This window comes from Mastomys coucha, unplaced genomic scaffold, assembly GCF_008632895.1.
Source record: "Mastomys coucha isolate ucsf_1 unplaced genomic scaffold, UCSF_Mcou_1 pScaffold15, whole genome shotgun sequence".
Classification (NCBI taxonomy): domain Eukaryota; kingdom Metazoa; phylum Chordata; class Mammalia; order Rodentia; family Muridae; genus Mastomys; species Mastomys coucha.
Window position 1 is genome coordinate 113,807,871 of NW_022196897.1, and position 15,879 is coordinate 113,823,749.

At 46.2% G+C, this 15,879-nt stretch overlaps 1 long non-coding RNA gene across 5 annotated transcripts in view; it reads right to left on the reverse strand.

The window, feature by feature from the left end:
• Window positions 1-6: 6 nt before the first annotated feature.
• Window positions 7-15,879, reverse strand: part of LOC116090897 — a 170,691-nt gene continuing 154,818 nt past the window's right edge. For 4 of the 5 annotated variants that reach the window (XR_004118843.1, XR_004118845.1, XR_004118841.1 and 1 more), the window contains 3 exons: window positions 12,290-12,369; window positions 1,209-1,401; window positions 7-223 (listed from right to left, as the gene is read on the reverse strand). This is a non-coding gene — a long non-coding RNA (uncharacterized LOC116090897). Of the gene's footprint in view, window positions 224-1,208; window positions 1,402-12,289; window positions 12,370-15,674; window positions 15,791-15,879 lie in introns of those variants that run through there. The other variant, XR_004118842.1, reaches the window with a different exon arrangement.

A 15,879-nucleotide genomic window follows, 5' to 3' on the forward strand; every position in this document is an offset into this window, starting at 1 on the left:
TCTCTCTCTCTCTCTCTCTCTCTCTGCCTTTCTCTCTCTTGTTTGCAGTCTTCTATTGGATGTATTTTGCCGACTTTGTTTTTGAACAGTTTATGTGAAGACTCTTGAGTTTTCCATGTGGGGTAGTGTAGCACATTCCCTGCCAAGCAGGCCATCTCTGCTTCTTTGTGCGTTTCTTCTCCATGCCTTTTGTCTCCTTGTTTTGGGTACGGCTTTCTGGAAACTGAGGAATAAAAATATTGGTAATGGCCTCTTCATCTCCTGCTGGTGTTGATGGGTGTGATTCTGAAGCTTCACCTCCGATTATAGTGTTTACATTTTTTAATGAATATCTTTTATCACACTAAAGACATTTCCTATAATTCCTACTTTGAACACTCAGCTCACTTACTTTCAGCCTTTCATAATCTTAGGATAAAATCCTCATTGGCCACACCTCTGAGTTTGGACATTCATTTGCCTCAGATCACAGTTGATACGTAATACTTTACTATCCCCAGTCCAATACACTTCACCTTTAGTTCCCTGTTCGGCCTCTGAGTAATTGTGAAGTGACAGTGGGGTTGTCAAACCTATGAGTTTGGGATGCTTTTCCAGTTGATGGTGTCTCCTTTAACAGGCTTAGATTAAATGCATTGCCGTGTGATGCTGGTGAAGTATAAGCATTTATAAAGGCCCTTGTCACCTACAGTTTGGTTAAGTTTTAAGTTCTCTATGCCTCTTCAAAGAAAACAAGGGCTATCTTTAGTTGCTAAGCTTTTCACATCCACATATATACATATAATATTTAATATATACATGCAACCACATATGCACAGACATACACACAGATACATGTATGCACACACACATGCATACAGACATGCAAATATGCACTCAAAGCACATACATGCATAAACATATATGCAAACATACATATATATGCACACAAATGCACATAACCAAGTACACATATACATGAACATGTATATACATAGTGCACACACATATATATACTTACACACATGCACACAGATAACATACATACGCATACACATACTTATGAACATACACAACGTTACACATATATGCACATGTAGATACATGCACATACATTAAATAATATTTGCTGATTTTTTTCCCAAATCTTTCATGTACCAAGAGTGCTTTTTGTATTTTAAAGATGATTTCTTAACTTTTGGTAAAGTTAGAGGAGACAAGATTCATACCTGTGATTTTGTGCATTAGTTTTCTGTATATTCGTTAGCCAGCTTTGGAACACTAAGGACTTGGCCACTACTTTTGGCATCTGCGGTGTACAGCTCCCAGCCTTTCTGTGGTCACTTGTCTGAAGTGTCATCGTCACCTTCAGCTGTCATTCATTGTGTCTTACGGTAGCTGAGTCGTGGCCATCCACATTAGCTGATGACAGATTTCAGAATATAATTCGTTTGTATGTGTCTTGTGTCTTGCTAGTAAGTTATTGTTCCTGTTTTCCCAACCCTGCTGCATACCAGCAATGGGGAGAAGCCACAGGAAGCAGTATGCCTCCCCACCCCTCATCCCCCCACCCCCCACCCCCACCCTGCAATCAGCTGAGGACCATGCCTTGCACACCAGGGAAGCCACTCTCTCAAAACAGCCAGGACCTAGAGCAGCTACATAGCCAGCACTTGATGGCTGTTTTGTACATAAAGATCCTAACTCAAGGCTCACCCTAGTCCATTTTCCCCCTGACATTACTAGGCACCCATTCTGTGCCTGTGCCTGGAATCACATGGAGTTGAGCTGAGGCCCTGGTGGAAGAAAGTCTTCCTGCAGTTGGGAGATCATGCGTGACTCAACCCCTGAGCCACAGGAAATCAGTGCAGTCTGAGCACCTGCAGAATATCTGAAAGCCTCTTGCATTGGTGGGGCTTCGGTGTTCCCTCTCACCAACAATTAAGTGACATCAATTAGTGGCTGTCTCTAGGCTAGATCTAGAACTCATTTTACCTGTCTTCACCAGGGCCAGTGTAGGTCAGCCAAGCCAAGCCCAAGATGGAAAATTTAAAAGGACACATTCTTTTTCAGGTGTCAGCTCTGCCCTTGCAGGGACCTGGGAAGAGTGTCTTCTTAAACCAGGCTTCCTGGACACCAGGTTGTCTTTTTCCATAGTTCTGGCTCTAGTCCCCACCATTTCCTACTGCCTCCCCAGTAGAGAAGTCATGTAGCAAGGAGCAGCTCTTGCTTTCTGTGTGGCTCTACTGTTATCAAAGTAGCCTTTCTGGTTTGTTTATGTTCATCAAAAGGGAGTAAACACAATATAGATTGGGGCGTTGGGGGAAGTCTTGGGTTTCATCTGCCTAATTTACCTCTTATATTTCTTCATGGTTTTGAGATGCCACTGTTTTTTACCACACTTCCAATGAGTGCCAAGGGCAAACCTTCTGGCAAGAGGAGCTTTGCCCAGACAAGGGGAACTCTGGTCTCAGCAAAGGATGAGGGAGGGAGGCTGGAAGGTGCTTGTGAGGTGAGGCCAGCTGGTTTGCTGTAGGGTTGGATGAAGCCAGACTCAAACATTACAAGAGGGATCTAACAAGACTTCCTGGTGTGTGGTGGAGCTTTTAACAAGGTGAGGACATAGGAAGTTGGCCATTTGCTTTGAGTTAAGGGAACTTGAAGCAGGGACATCTGGGTCAGGGTTGGGAGTGCAAGCCCTCCTCCCCAGAGGCTTCGAATTCCCCTCCACACTCTCCCCCAGCCCTCCTTCTTGTTATCAGTCTGAGGGAGGCTGTTGTTTCAGAGAAGAGATAAAAGTTAATCACAGATTGGAACTGCATGAAAAATAAGAAAATATCGATGACTTCATTCACCTGAGTACCAGCCTGGGGGAAGTGTACAGCCTTTGCAGTGGTCAGACCAGTTCAACCAGTTCTTGTTTTTAAATACAGGCCTGGACTTAAACAAAGGCCCGGACTCATGAATAGGGGGCATTCATTAGCAGTTCTGAGTCACCCTGCAGACCTACTGCGCACCCTCTTTTGTCTAGACAGAGGGCTGCAGCTTTTCTCTGTTTATTCCTCCCCCTGTCTTTTCACTGGACACCCGTGAGGCCCTCCCTCTCTCATTACAACCCTTATCTGGTCACACATCACCCTTGAGACTCCCAAACAGAAAGCCAGACCAGGAGCACACACCAGTTGCCAAACACTAGTGCCAGTGTTCAGGGCTGGGCAAGTTCTCAATTCTGGCCATTCGAGATGAACACCAGAGAACCTAGTCCTTGAGGGAATGCGAACCTGGGATAGAATTAGAGTTGAGTCTGAGTTAAAAGCAGAATGGGTTTTTTATGGTTGGTACAGAAGTGTTAGGTAAATACCATGTGGCGCCTAGGGACATAGCTGGAAGCAGGATGCTAACCACTGTGTTTTAAGTCACAGGGCCTCCGAGGCAGGGACACCAAAACCTGCCCTTATGGGAGAATCTCTCCACACACTGCAGCTGTGTGAGCTTACACGTGTACTGCATCAGGACTAGGTGGCCTGGAAGCTAAGGGAAGCCACCTAAGATATCGGGGGTTGAGAAACTGAGCTGTATACAAGGGACAAAGGTGATTAAAGCCAGGAAGTGGAAAGAGACACACAAGAGGGAGAGAGGTTAGTAGCGTGCTCGCTCTCCCTGTCCCCCGTCCCCCCTCCCCCATTCAGAAAGCCTTGGATTCAATGGCAGCACACCATCAAATGTGTGTGGTGGTGCACACACGTAGTTACAAGACTCATAAATTCTTGGTGGCAGAGGCTACTTAGGGATTTCAAGGCCAGCCTGGGCTACATGATGTTGCGTCTCACAGGAAAAGGAAACAAAAAGACTAAGTGTATCCTTTTTGTTTTACAAAACAGAAACAAAATAACCACAAATTACTTCTTGCTTGGTAAGTCGCATTGGAAAGGTCTAAGTCCTTGTTTCTCCATCACTCAGAACGTTCTCTTTCTGGCCTTCTGATAGTTAGATGCCAATATGTCCCTGTTCCCGCCAGAACCTTCTATGTACTTTCATCCCTGGACCCCATCTCCTAATCTACCCTGACATCCTGACATTCATCCTTTCAACGGTCCCCATCTGGCATAACTGTGTAACTCACTTTCATGGCGTGCTTCTGATGATGCCCTAGCGGTAGAGATGAGGCTGCAAGAGTGTGTGGATCCAGAGGCTTCAATGGATAAGAAGCTTCGGTGGTGGATTTTGATGGTGTCAGTATTGCTAGCAAGTGGATCTCAGGACTATTAAAACCAGATAGAAGATGCTCCAAGGGTCCAGGACAGAGACAGTCAAGAGAAGGCAGGGAAAGGGACCTCAGGAGAGCCAAGGAGAAAGATACCGTCTAGGTGAAGAGTCAAGAGACAGGGCCAAGATGAAAGGTTCCACCAAAACGGTGCCTCTTTCCTAGTTCACATCAGGTGGTTGTATTTGGGAGGACAGATGAGAACCTGCATACAAACACAACACAGTGACTGGCATGAGGGTGCCCAGGAGGCCAACAGTGTCCAGGAGACCAGGGGAGAGGTGGAGCCAGGGGAAGGTGGAGCTAGGGGGGGAGAGGAAGCCAGGGGGAGGTGGAGCCAGGGGGGAGAGGAACCCACGGGGGAGGCGGAGCTAGGGGTCTTTCCAGTCTCTTCTCAGGCTAGGAAGCCATATTAACCTGTAGGATGGTACCCAGTAGGCCAGCAATGTCCAAGAGACCAACTTGTTCTAGTTAGGAAGAGTGGGAGGAAGCTAAGGTCCTCACATTTCTACATTTTAAGGACTTGGGAAGGCTCGTGCTGGATTCTGAAGGTGATTCTTAATTTTGTCTCTTTCCAAATACATAATAGACTTTACTCCAAGTGGCTAATAAAATCAGTGACATACTGGCCTTCAGATGAAAGTTTTGCTAACTAAGAGTGTGATCTAGAGCTTGCTTCCATGTCTCACAAGCCATGAAAATTCTGGGACATTTTCCCCATGATTCCTACATCTTAGTTGAACTTTGTCATAGAAGTTCTCCACCGACAGTGCATGCTCCGGCCTAAACCGTGCGTATATCTTTTGGAAAGCAAACTGGAGGTCAGCAAGGTGTAATCTCAGAAGGTGGACTGGAGGGAGGTGGGGCCAGGGGAAAGGTAGGGAGGGTTGGGGGAACAGTGGAGCCAGGGGAGAGGTAGGGAGAGTTGTGGGGGGGTGGAGTCAGGGGATTGTGGGGAGAGGTCAGGCAAAGAGGCTTTCCAACTTCCTCTCATGCTAGGAAACTTGTTGGCAGCTCCAGCAGGGTTTAACACATCACAACAGCAGAGATATTAACACACTCTACCAATTATTACAAAAGAATAACAGGGCTCGCTCGTCACAGGTGTGGGCTGGAGGCGTGCAGTCTTCTGAGAAGCAGTGAATTTCAGAGTGTCCTGGCTCCATCATTGATTCTTGGCTACTGTTCCCATCCTCATAAGCATGACTGAACTAGGGCTAGGTTCTGGTGTCCATCATGGAAGTGCCATAGCTATTTTGATTTTCAGTGGTGAAAAAGTGTACTCTTCCAGAAGGCAGGTCTAGTTCTAATGGAATCACATGGCAAAGTGTAAGTTCATTGGGGCTGCAGCAGAACTAGGTGGCCTGGAAGTTAAGAGAAGCCATCTAAGATTCCTGATGAGGTTCCAGTGCACAGCAAGGGTGCAGTCAGAGCCCCCTTCCCTGAAAGCTCCGGACTTCTAGGAACCATAGTGGGGAGAGGGGGATGGAAGTTTGCTTTCAGTTGGAGGTGAATCTGGACCACAAGGCTGTACCATATGGCCCCATGGTAGCATCTCTTTTCCAGGCACACCATGGTTTGCCAGTGTCCTTCCTGCCTGTGACTGATACAGGCCTCCCCGCTCAGCTGTACTCTAAGGCACCTTGAGGGTAGAGCTAGTTAGCCTTTGTCTTGGAATGCCAGCAGAGAGCCCAGTGCTTGGAAGGGATGCTGTGTATGATATATGTTGTGTCAAGGAGTAAGTGAGTGAGGAAAGAGAGAGAAGGAAAAGAGCAAAGAGAAAATCAGAAGAAAGGAAAGAAGCAGAGAGAAAAGGTAATTAAAACATGTTAGTGATGCTTTCTTGGTCTGCAAACTAGAGTCCCTCATTTGATTCTAGACCCTTCTAAATAGAAATTCAGGACAGATCATTCAAATATGCATTAGCATGAGGAATCAAATGACTCTTACCCTCTGATACTGAGGACTATGTAACCCAGGGACAGATATATCAGAGTCCATGGTCCAAATCCTTCCAGGCCATAGGGTCTCTATATATATCACCTCAACTCAAATGAAGAGCCCCTTCCACTGCTCATGTGTCATTCCCCATCCATCCCCTACTAAGTCCCACGGGGCTGGGCAGGGTCCTGCACAACTGCATAGGGTCTGTACCACCCACAGTTTCCCTGGCCTGACTCATTGTCACCCACTGTCCTCTCTCTCTTCTGTTGACAGTTCTGTGACTCCCCAGCTTCATACAAAATGGCTTCTTTGTTGGAGACCGAGTGCCTGGATGTTGGGCAATTGAGTGTATCATTTTGCTCAGATTTAATTTGAAGGTAACTTTATTTCTATACAGTTAATCCAAGCAGAAGCATTTGCTGGAAAGCATTTATACAATCTAGATGAAGCAAGAACCCTTTCACTCTCCACGGCCCCTTCTGTGGATGGTCTGGCCAGCTGCTTCATCCATTTTTTTCTTCAATTGTTACTCTGGAATTTTTTTCCCTTGCTGATTACTAGGTATTCCTGATCCAGCCTGGATAACAACCTAGAATATTTGTTTTGTTTTGAGACAAGCTTTTGCTCTCCAGCCAGACTTCTCTCTAACTGGTGAACCTCCTGCCTTTGTCTCCCAAAGGCTAGATTACAGATGTGCCTAACAAGAAAGAGTCTATGAATGTGTGCTTATGGGATGGCTCAGTGGTTAAGAACACTTGTTGCTCTTCCAGAAGACCCAGGTTCAATTCCTAGCACCCACATGGCAGCTTACACCTATTTTTAACTCCAGTTCCAGGGGATCTGACATACTCATACAGACATACATGCAGGCAAAACACCAGTGCACATAAAATTAAAAGTAAATAGAGTTTTGAAAAAGAATCTGTGCATATATGCAGATATTATAATTGAATATAAATATGGCTATATGACTATGTGTATATATAGTACACACTGACATATATAGGTATACATGCATAGACAATATGTTACAAATGTCCTCTGCTACCTGTCTTGGTCTCAGTTTGTAGCTATTTCTGGTTTTAAATTAGAAGTTTCACGTGTTGATGAAGGCAGACTTAGGACTCTTCCCTCAGCCATACTCTGGGACTTGCCTCTCTTAGGGCTCTTTCTGCTCCCACTTCAAGGTTGCAAACACATTCTCCCATATTTACTTTCAGCTTTAATTGTATGTATGTATGTATGTATGTATGTATGTATGTATGTATGTATTGAGACAGCATTTCCTGTAGTCTAAGCAGACTTCAAACTTACTGTCACTGTATAGCTGAGGATGAGCTTAACCTCTTGATCCTCCATCCTCTGCCCAAGAACTGGGCTTACAGGTGTGGGGCATTACACCCAGTCTACACAGTCCTGGAGAGCAAACCCAGGGCTTTGTACATGCTAGACAAGGGCTTTACTAACTGAGCTAAGTGTTAGTGTTCTATATACCCTATCTTACCTGTTGATGATCCCTCCTCTGTCCTGTGACCTGGTTCCAATGGGTTCCTCTTCAGGGGAATTTTGAGATTGTTGTTTTTCTTTTTCATCAATTCTTGGAAACAATTTTGTTTACCAATGTCTGCTGGTCTCCCCAATTGCCCAAGTGAGGTGTAGAGAGAGCCCCAGGGGTCAAAGAGGTAGCTTTTTGAGCCAACTCTGACATTATCTCTTCTCTCTATTTGCTAACTAGTGCAAGAATTCTGCAGAGACAAACATCAGAAAGACCCCAAAGTAAATCTGAGGTTTACTTTGCTCCCTGGAAAGCCAGGGTCTTGGTCTGCCCTGATCTCCTGGAACTTCTGAGAGTAGCTGGTATCTGGCTGACCTTTCCCTGGCCAAGCTATCCAAACAGAAGCATGCCATGGAAGAAAAAGAAGCGGAGGGAAACTCCCTTTCTACTATGCAAATATACCACGGAAAACAAACATGGCCTCACATGGGTTCATGCATGTGTCTGTGAGTATGTATCAGATCACTTGGAGCTGGGGTTTCAAGAGCCACGAACCTTCTCTTGTATGCGCTGCAAATGGAACTCAGGTCCTCTTCCAGAGCAGTATGTACTCTTATCAGCTGAACCACCACCCTGGCCTCAGCTTTAGATGCTCAGAGTTCAACTCTTTCCTTCTCGTCTGGCTTCCTCGGGTCACACAGCATTCACAGAGTACAATAGCGTAAGTGTCATGGGCAGGGAACCCTGAGATGTCAGAGAGACCTGTTGCAAACTCCTTGATGTCTTCCCCCTCCCTTCTACCCAGATTAAAATCAAACAAAGAAACATCCCCCAAAACCTTTCTGGCCACAAAAAGCAAGGTTGCCCAGTCGCTTCAGAAAAGCATATAAAATGTAAAATCTACTCACTTGTTCTGGAGCGCTAGCTCTGCTTTAAACATACAAAGCAGAATGAAAAAGCCCCGTGCATCCCAATAGGGTTCTTGTAGTGTTAAAGGAGACATTGGAGCCTTGACCAATACAAACAAGCCTTTTATACACCACATGGTTTTGCTCTAATATTATGGGACCAGCGGCTCTAATAAACCTTTTTTAATAAAATGTTTGCCTCGGGAATTTTGTCGTGGGGATAGAACACTCATAGTACAGCGTCTTAGTCTATGTTCTGCTTCTATAACTGAATTATCACTGGGTAGGGAATTTATATTACCTGTAAGTTCCTGCCAGTACCATCACAATAAGCAATCAAATGCCATCTGGAGTGTAAGGGGAGACATTTAAACCACAGCAGAAAGAGCCCGTCCACGGACTCCTGTGTTCAGAAATTTGGACAGGCTAATGAGGAGAGCTCTTCAGGTGGAAAGATCCAGAATCACTGGTGTGACTCTTGTGTGGGAGCCCCTCTCCCTTCACCCCACCTTGGTGTCTTATGTTTTCCTCAACACCCAAGGCAGTCTGATCTTGGAACCTTTTGTTGCCATAGCCTGTAGAGAGTTGCCCTGACTGAAGAGTGCTTGTGGTTGTTTTGGTTTTTGGTTTTATTTTTTGTATTTTATTTCTGAGAGGTTTTTGAAAATCAGGCCAGGAAACGGGAAAGGAGAAGTCCCTCAAATCCTGAGTGACTGCCAGGTTCCTTTGAGGGCTTTAGTGTCAATGGGGCCCTGAGGTTAAAGAGAGAGGGGTCTGCCTGGTCGGATCCATGGAGCCGACAGAAGGTGAGTACTGGTGGCAGGAGACCTCTGTAAATCCCACTGGGGTTGGAGTGCCAGTTTCCCCATCTCAGCCCACACTGACTGACACTGAATTTCAACATCAGCTTCCTCTGCTGCCTCAACACAGCTCTCTGTCTCATGCCCGGGCAGAGACTTTCCTAACTCCTCCATCCCAGCTTGGCCTCATCCTGTTGTTCTTCCTACATGTGCCACCACATACAGAGTCTAGAGTAACCCTGACAAGGTGGCTGCTGGGCACAGGGAAGGTGACATAGACTCTGAATCGAACCCCACCTGCCGGGCTGAACAAGTTACCTCTTCTTGAAGTGGCCTCATCTGCAAACCAGGTCAACAATGGCGTCTCAAAAGCTAGGTTGACTGCAGGCAGTAAAATCACTAACTAAACATATTGCCTAGGGCTGGAGAGATGACTCCATGGCTAAGAATACTCATTGATCTTGCAGAGGATCTGGGGTCAGTTCCTAGAACACCACAGCCAGCCATCTTTGATCCAGGTATATACATAGTACACTTCCACTCATGTAGGTAAGACACTTGTGCACAAAATAAATGCATCTTTAAAAAAATATTTACTACCGAGCCTTCCTTCTGTGTGTGGTACCTGTAACCAGAGCATTCAAGAGGCTGAGACAGAACGAGGGTGAGTTTGAGGCCAGCCTGGCCTACATAGTGAGATATTATCTTTTAAAAAGTGGGTGATGGAAGAGCCTTAGGAATTGTAAATATGATATTAAAACAACTGTATCCCTTCTGCATAAATTCAAATTTATCTATTCAGGCAAGCAAGCAAACTCCAAATTTCCCCAAGGCCAACTTCCAGGTAAGCAAGCATCAAGGGACACCTTACTAAATGAAACATGCTGTACAAGCACTTCCAGTGATTTTCGTCTGATTCTGTGTACATTTCCTGTCCTTAGAAAAGTGCAGAGGGATGGAAGGGGAAGTGTTGCCTTTGGGAGCCAGAGTCATTTACAAGGCAGTTAACACCCTTTTTGCCTGGAGCTCATCATTATGCAAATGAGTACCACCCACCTGGCCTTGGACGTTAAATCCTTCCCAGCATTCTTTTTGTACCAATTTTCCTAGATATACTTTTTACATCTTTTTTCCTTCCTTCCTTCCTTCCTTCCTTCCTTCCTTCCTTCCTTCCTTCCTTCCTTCTCTCCCTTTTTTCTCTTTTTCTTCTCCATCCTCCCTCCTTTTTTCCTCTCTGTCTCTCTCTCTTCCCTCTCTCTCCTCTGCTTAGCTCACCCTGCCTCTGGCCTTCCTACCATACTTTGTAGCTCCACAGCCCTTAATAAGGAGGAGACATGAGTATGCAGCCGCTCAGAGGCCACCCATGAGTGAACCTTGTACTACTTATTATCCCTGAGCAGACAAGCTTCCCACTTTGTTGTTGAAAGCATCCAATAACGAAAGCGACAGGTGGTCTTTCGTATGTGGACTGTGTTAAAATGGTAGAAATGGAGGTCATGTTGCTTGTGGTACAAAGCCTGGGCTGCCTGGTTTGAACCTTGGCTTTCTTATCCACAGTTCTACAGTTTCTGTTCTCTTTAATTCACTGCACGGAAGCTTGTGGCTGAATCCTGCCCAGGCTTAGCTCAGAGCCTGGCACCAGTGAAGGGGCAGGCAGGGCACGGGTACCTGGCCTGATGGTATCTGACTCCCCCAAATGCAAGCGATCCTCAACCCACTATGAGATTAGATAAAGCAATTTTAAGGTACAAATATTATTAGTAAAAAAAAAAATGCAATTTAATATCTCTAACCCAACACAAATGTGGTATAACTTCGACGGTTTCCCCTTATGGCCCATTTCCACTGCCCCAAATTGCAAAAGCATACTGTGTGGCCTATCATTAAAGGAGGGGAAAGATCAAGATTAAAGCAAAATAAAACAAACAAACAAAAGCCTCGTCCGCTCTACTCTCCCAGTGCTGAGACCCCATCCAGCTGACCCTGTGCAAGTCTTGTGCACACCAGCAGAGTCTCTGTAAACCCAAGAGTCTCTCACTCCAATTGTATACACGAAGACCCTCTTCCCTTGGAGTCAGTCACCACCTCCAGCTCTTAAAGTCTCCTGGGTTTTTCTTCCACTCAGACCCCTGCCTGGGCCTTGAGGAGAGGGCTTTAAGGAAGATGGCTGACCAAGGATTGAGTGCTCCAAAGTCTCTCCCTCTCTGCATTTTTCCTACCTGTGGGTCTCTCTTAATTCCTACGTACTGCAAGAAGTTTCTCTGACGAGGGTTGAGTGAGGACTGATCTACGGCTATGGCAGTATGTCACTAGCAGTCATTTTATTACTATGTTCTTTTATCAGGATGAAAGTAGTGGGGTTGGAGGAGTTGGGGGAAGGAAACATGATCAAAACCTATTGTATGTAAAAAAAAATTAATAAAAAGTGAAAAAGATCACAGAAGGATATATGGGAGGATTTAGAGAGAAGAAAGAGGTAGAGAAATGATGTAATTATACTATAATTCTATATAATTAAGGAAATAACAAAGATATATAACAAAGAAAAGAAACCTAAGCTCTTCAGTTGAAACATCAGGCATTGGTGATGATCTGTACAGGCCAAGATGGGTCTTGGAAAATATTCTGCAAGATCAGAGCCCCCTTAAGCTTGACAAAGCTTGCTATAAAACTGAAGTGAAAATGGTTCTCTAGGGTGAGGCTCAAGTTTGAGCAAAGCCTCCTCAGGAGAGGTTTCTTATAGAGGCTGCAGGGGTGGACGTGGACGGGCGGGAGGGCAGAGGCTTATCTAAGCACTGAGCATCAGAAAAACCCGGACCATCAGTTGTCACTTCCTGGGTTCTCATGACTATATGGAGACCCTTGGGGGAACAGTCTGGAGGTTGTAGTCAGGACTTACGCTTGATCATATTTTCCCATCATGCTCCAGAAGTCCAGGCTGCAGTCTCCAGAGAGTGTGTCCTGCTGCAGAGGAGATACCTACAGGGTGTAAAGGAAGGACATGGATTGTAACTAGGATTCCAGTGTCAGCAAACTCCAGGCATGATGAGAGGGTGTGTTAGTCTATCTCCCAGAACAGCCCTTGTCTCTGAAAGTCCTTGTCCAAGATGAGATGCAGCGTTGTACCACAACATCATGACTGTGAGGCTGAGCCCTCTGAAAGAACTATGGAGCCATCACTGTGGCTCAGTGGCGAAGACGCTTGCTGTAAAACCGACAACCTGTGTTTGATCCCAGAAACCCATAAGGTGGACGGAGAGAACCAACTCCTGAAACATGTCTTCACTCAGCCCACTTCAAATAAATGTTCAAAAGAGAAATCAGTGGTGCTGCTGCAGTTTAAGTGTTGTGCTTGTCCTCCTAGATTCCCCTCCCCCCCCCCCAACACGCACACAGCATCTAATCCCCAGTGTGATGGAGACAGGGCTAATGGGAGGAGAATAGGTTTTGAGGGCTGAACCATGGATAAGATGGATGCTTTCACGGAGGTGACCCCAGAGAGCTGTCGTGTCCCTTGCACTTTATTAAGAACCTAAAATTCTAACCCTGTATTTATGGAGGCTGGGAGGATGGATGGCTTCCTGGGTAAAGCGCTTGGCTACTTTGAAAGCATGAGGACCTGAATTCAATCCTCGAGAACACACAAAGGCTGGGCATGGTAGCACAGGCCTGCCAACCCTGCACCGGGAAAGGAGAAAGACAGGGTGGGGGGGCGGGGGGGCGGGGGGATCCCTGGGGCGGGCTGGCCAGCCTGTCTAGACTAATTGGTGAGCTCCAGGCCAATAAGAGCTATCTCGAAGAAGGTGGACAGCATTCTGATGATAGCATCTGAGGTTGTCCTCTGACCTAATACATACAAGCACACATGTCCAAATATAACCACACACACATGCATATGCTTGCGCATGCACGCACACCTGTATGTAATAAACAAAAGACAGCTCCAGGTTGAGTGTGGCTTCCCTAAGCTTCTAGCCTGTGATTTCTGGAAATGTCCAGAATAATTTTGCTGCAAACAGAATATTGCTGATGTCAGGCACTGCTCTGTGCTCCCATACCACCCTGCCCAGCCTGTGGGTGGAGTTGGCCACCACAGGACCCAGTGTTTCAGAACCACCTCCAGCTATAAGTTAGCTAGTACATCCTAACAGGGGACTTAGTATTCACTTTGGGGCTTTTTTTTTTTTTTCTTGATGAAAGCTAAACTCCTCTCAACAACCCATGCCTTGGCAAGAAGCAGTATGGAGATGAGACACTGCAGAAAGGTATCGGGTAGACGGTGAAGACATGGCTTCCTAGGGCGGTGCAGAGGAGGAAGGAAGGAGAAGATGGAGGTGGGTGACTTCATCTCCACCAATTCATCTCAATCCATGCTCTCCAATCATCTTCATGGTACCCAACACTAGTCTCCAACATCCCAGTGGCCCAAATTCCCAACAATACCCCGGAAAGGTGGTTGAGCCTCAAGGGAGTGATTTCAATTGAGCCAAGGGAACAAGCAGTTGAGCCATGGGGACATCAAAGGCATATGGAATTCCCTTTTTGTTAGATTCTTCATCCCTTTGGTAAGCACCCGATATAGACAGTTAAAAGGAGGGAAGAGTGATTCTGGCTCATGTTTTCTCTGCCTGTGGTCCTCTGCCCTGTTGACTCTGGGCCCACAGTGAGGCAGAGCATGACACTAGGGAAAGCACACAGCACAGGCTGCTCACCTTGTGCAGACAGGAAGCAACAAGTGGGTAAGCCCACTGATTGCATCAGATCCTCCAGGAAGCTCATCAGCTGTCAGTCAAGCTCTGAATAAAGAAGGCAGAAGTGGAGGGGGCATTCCTATTCAAACTGTAACACCTCCCACATCTAACTGTTCAACCTTTCATTCATCTGGGGGAGGTTCAAGGAGAAGCCAGCCTCTGAAAGAACCATCACTTACACAGACTGCAGCCATGGGTTCAGGAAGCCTGAAAACCTCTGTGAACATTGGCCCCAAACTGCTAGGGCTTGATAAATAGCTAGCAGGGTGTCTAGTTTTTGTGGCCACTTCCAACAGCAGAAGAAATGTGCCCCTTACCAGTGGCACAGGATCCTTGCTTCCTGTTAGCTGTCTCCAGCTATCCCTGCCAACAGCTCCCAATCAGGGTAGCCCTGGGCTGTATGTGTTTCCCACCAACAGCTTTCCTGATACCCTTTTTCCTGTCTTTGAGTCCTGCCAAACTCAAGGGACAGCAGCCAATTGCTTTTCTGCAGCAGCAAACTTCAAGTGAATATCCTTCGCTCTTTTTTTTTTTTTTTTTGTCTTTTGTTTACTTTCACAGTTCTCCTACACTCGCAGACAATGTGATTGGGAGCCCCAGGCAGACAACAATGGCCAGTGTGGTTGATTAGAAGTCGCCCGTACTCCATGCATGAACGCTCCAGAACAGAGTTGGAGAAGAACATGACTCCTAAGTGATGGCTGAGCCCTGCCACTGTCCCAGAGGAAAGGTAAAGAGACCCAAGGCATGTCTGAAATCATTATGTTTTGACTTAAAAAAAAAAAAAAAAACTTCATTAGCCAGGGACAATGGGACTATTGTCTGATGACAGACAAAAGAAAGTTCTGGGAACTTGGATAAGATGCAGCTGAGCCACCTGAATGCCTGGGCACAGATTTTCTACAGGCTGATGCCCAACAGTGAAGAGGGCAGAGCCAAAAGCCATCGGTGGGTGGCAGCGGCCAGCTGGGCACCAAGTTGCCAAACCATCCTCTTGCCAGAGAGACACAGCCGTTTGTAGCAGGCTAGGTCCACAAGATGGGCCCAATCCAAACCTGTGATCCGCGGCCATAATTCAGATTCAGCTCTCCTTAGTCACTGGGCCAACCCTAAACTCAGCTAAGAGATGTGCTTTGAGTCTGGGATAGAACCTCCTTTCTACTATAAAATCAAAGCAGTGTCACACACGGAGACTTAAAACCCATTATACCTATATTTTGCCTGGAGACCCTATTAGAAATCAAAGGAATGGAACTCCGATACTTATTAAAACGAGCAATTAGGGTAGTTCTGAATTTGTTCCTGGCTCCCTCTCACGCTAGTTTCTGATATTTTTAAAAACTTGAAGGGAAGAATTCGGGTTTCTCTCCAGACACGACTCCACAAAGTCAGTCTCCTCAGAGCTTGGCAAACACAGAGGGAAGGTGAGGGAGACGCGCCGAGCCTCCCTCCCAGGCCTGGCGCAGTCCCAGGGACTAGGAAAAGAAGGTGCTAAATTATCTTTGTTCTGCTTTAAGAATGCCTGCCAATTACTTGAACTAAGGTCCCGATTCTGCTCCTGTTAATTAGGCTGACATCGCAGAATTTACTAGAAGAAAAGCAGTCTGGAAATCGGCTCTCTTGTCTTGATGGCTTCTGTGTCGGGCACGTGACCAGCAGTTACCATGGTAACTATCAGTCGCTAGTGGATTGTCCACAAGTTGAACTTGCATCTGACAAGTCAAATTTGTCAGTTTGG